Here is a 3695-nt window from a genome sequence, read left to right on the forward strand (position 1 = left end):
ATAAATTCACTGATTGGTTTTCCAGTGTTCAGACCAGTTGATAAGTCCTGGTGTTTTAGTCTGTTCATACATTGTTAGATTTGATTTGGTGATATTTCTTAAACACGTTTTTTCTATTGAAAGATATTGATCTGAAGCTTTCTTATAATTGTTTGGTTTAGGTAATACTCTGCAGTAACTGAAATTTTGGGAAGTGTTCCACCTGAGTCTACAGCCTGGAAGTAATTATTTAGGACAAGTATTATGCATTTTTATATGTCTGTTTTATATGTGGAGTTCATCAATTTAGAATTTTTGTTAATGTGGGATTAATACACCATCCTTAGCTTAACACAAATATAAAGTACTTAAAGTTTCTTAGAGAATGTTCTATAGGTATATACTTTTCTGTTGCTGTGATAAAACACCATGTCCAAGGCCACTTATAGAAAGAAGGGTTTATTTAGTTTGCAGTTCCAGAGGGTAAGAGTTCATCATGGTGGGAAGGCATGCCAGCAGAGGTGGCTGGAGCAGAAAGCAAGTGCTCACACCTTTAAACATACACAGGAAGCAGAAAGAGACAGACTTGAAATGAGAAGTGGCTACACACTCTCAATGTCTGCCCCCAGGGATGCTTCCTCTAGCAAGATCACACCTCCTAAATGTCTTCTAGCTACCATCTCCACCGATGGAGGACAAGTATTCAAATACATGGAGGCTACAGGAGACATTCCTCATTCAAACCACCACATACACGTATTTTAGAAACCTGCGAGTTTGTTATGAAATTTTTAGGATGCTCAGATATTCTAGAAACATTAGGAAGAAGAAAGTATATGCTCTGTGTTCTATAGCTGATCTGATAATGCTCATCTTTTCTTTTCCTTCGTTAATTTTTGTTTTTGTTTAGAAAGGGTCTCCCTGTAGTCCCAGGTGACCTGGAACTCACTATGTAGATGAGGCTGACTTTGATCTCACAGAGTGCTAGAATTAAAGGCATGCACCACCACGCCTGGTTATGATGTTTATGTGTTTCTAATACTATTACAATGATAGAGTTCATAATTAACAGAATTATTATGATCTTATTAATGATGTCTTCATAATACTAGAGATTAATATAGTAATTTTAGTTCAAGCCTTTTATGTGATGGGCACGCCTAACCACATACACTGGAAAATATGAATTTTTGCATTCTATTATATTCTTCTGTGATTATTTCTACAATCAAAAGACACTTTCTGTACATTAGGTTTTGTATTGTATGGCAGATGCTTCTGTAAGAAAAAATAAATTTATCGCACTTCCCAGATTTCCATGTCTTAACACAGTTGATGGCAGACTAATTTCGAGTTTGGTATGTATGAAATGAATTTCCATTCTAATGTATTTCTTTCCTACTGAGTTAGTGGCTTATTTTGAAAAGCTACACACAATGTCAAGAATAGGTTTATAGCTCTACTAAGCGAATCTGCTTGAAATAGGGGTACTTGAATAATGAATGGTTACGACAAATAATTAAGACATTTATATTCTCATTATAAAGCTGTCGAGATTGCGTAAAAAGATAATCTGCGAAACAGAAAACTACAAGATTTTTGTGTATAATATGTTTCACACACAGATTACTGATAATGATTGCCTCATTTAGTTTCTCTCACACATCTTGGCAGGGTGTTTTCATCTTGCATATTTGTCATTTTCATTTCATATGTAAAGGTGTCAAGTGTGTCAAAATGCATTTTTGTTTCAGACAACAGACTTTGAGACTGACCTTCCCTTAGAACTTCATCTTTCTGCTATTAGTCTTTGAAAAACACATTGGCTCAGCAGCAGTATAGCTGCTTTAACACATCCCCTCAGTTCCTGCTGCATGCACCAGGGCCAGTTTCTGCAACACCTCATTGCGGTTGCACTCTCTCAGGTCGGGGGAGGCAGCTTTATGTTTATTTGCTTAATCTCCTCAGTGCCATTACCCTAAAAAGTCATTGGTTCTTTCTTCTTCTTTTCTTTTCCTTCCTTTTCTCTCTCTTTTCTTTTCCTCCTCTTCCTAACCCTTCCCAATTCTCTTAAGACTCCCTCCCTTCCCATGCATTACTGATAATGTGCACCAAAAAGCTTGTGATGGGAAGTTAAAATAATCATCTGATTCTTCAGGCAAATATTATGAACACTACCTCAAAAATATTCGAGGATGCTTCTTCCTCGGGAAACACCAAATGGGTAAATGGTAATGAAGCCAGTACAGCGGGAGGGCCAGGAGGACCTGGGTGCCCAGGCTAGGCAAAGGATTTGGTAGCCGTTTCTCACACAGTGTTTCCGGGCTGTGGGGCTCGTGGAGGCGAAGCTGAAGAGGAGTGGATCCCAGTCACCAAGCTGGGCCGCCAGGTCAAGGGCATGAAGATCATGTTTCTGGAGGAAGTCTACCTGTTGTCCCTGCCATTAAGTACTCTGAGATCATTGACTTTTTCCTGAGAGCATCTCTTAAGGACGTGGTTTTAAAGATCATGCCAGTGCAGAAGCAGACACTGGCTGGCCATTGGACCAGATTCAAGGTTTTTGTCGCCACTGGGTATTACAATGGTCATGTTGGTCTGGGTGTTAGGTGCTCCAAGGAGGTAGTCACTGCAACTCGAGGGGCCATCATCTTGGCCAAGCTTTCCGTTGTCCCTGTGCGGAGAGGCTTCTGGGGAAACAAGATTGGCAAGGTAACAGGCCACTGAGGCTCCGTACTGGTGCGCCTCATCCCTGCCTCCAGAGGCACTGGCATCGTCTCTGCTCCTGTGCCCAGGAAGCTGCTGCTGATGGCTGGTATTGACGACTACTACACATTACATCATCCAGGGGCTGCACTGCCACCCTGAGCAACTTCGCCAAGGCCAATTTTGATGCCATCTCTAAGACCTACAGCCATCTGAGCCCTGAGCTCTGGAAAGAGACGGTCTTCACCAACTCTCCTAGGATTTCAGGAATCCACCGGTCTTGTGAAAACCCATGCCAGAGTCTGTGCAGAGAACCCAGGCTCCAGCTGTGGCTACTACTTAGGGCTTTTATATGAGAAAAATAAGTGAATTAAGTCTGTTAAAAATATTTGCGGATGTTCAGAAAATTAAAACAGTATTTCCATATGCCTTGAATGGCGTTTGACTATTTTAGTTGAAAATGTATTTCTTAAAATATAAAAATATATCATATGGTATTTGCCATACAATGAACTTCAGTGATAAATGAACCATATTTCTCAAAGGGTATGAAATGAATGACTTCCTATGAAACAAAAATGGACACATACAATACAGTTGTTTTGTTAATTTAGACATTTTTAGGTAACCTTCGAAGCTATTTTGGTGACCCAGAGCCAAATTCAATGCTCCACATGAACAAAAATCTATCCATCCTAAATGTACAGTATGGAATAACAGTGCACTGAGAGGACAGAAATGCTTAATGTGTTTTCCTGGTTATAACTATCAATAATGATATAGATAAAGTATAAAATACAAAAAGAACTGCTTTGTGAGGAATAAGTTTTGCTTGCCCCTCTGCTAAGATAAATGCAATATTTATTCACACAAAAAATTTAAACTAAAATATATTACCATGCCACATTAGTCTTAACAGAACTTCTTATGTCTTGACCATATGGATGAATATCAGAAATAATGTCAGCAAGATATATGGGTTCAGTATGAGAAAAAATTATTTTCATTTACTG

The 3695-nt window shown here is 39.1% G+C and overlaps 1 pseudogene; it reads left to right on the forward strand.

Moving 5' to 3' along the window:
- The window catches only part of LOC103730724, a 43909-nt pseudogene extending 40884 nt beyond the window's left edge, over positions 1-3025 (forward strand).
- The last annotated feature ends 670 nt before the right edge of the window (positions 3026-3695 follow it).

This window comes from Nannospalax galili, unplaced genomic scaffold, assembly GCF_000622305.1.
Source record: "Nannospalax galili isolate Female #2095 unplaced genomic scaffold, S.galili_v1.0 scaffold973, whole genome shotgun sequence".
Classification (NCBI taxonomy): Eukaryota; Metazoa; Chordata; class Mammalia; order Rodentia; family Spalacidae; genus Nannospalax; species Nannospalax galili.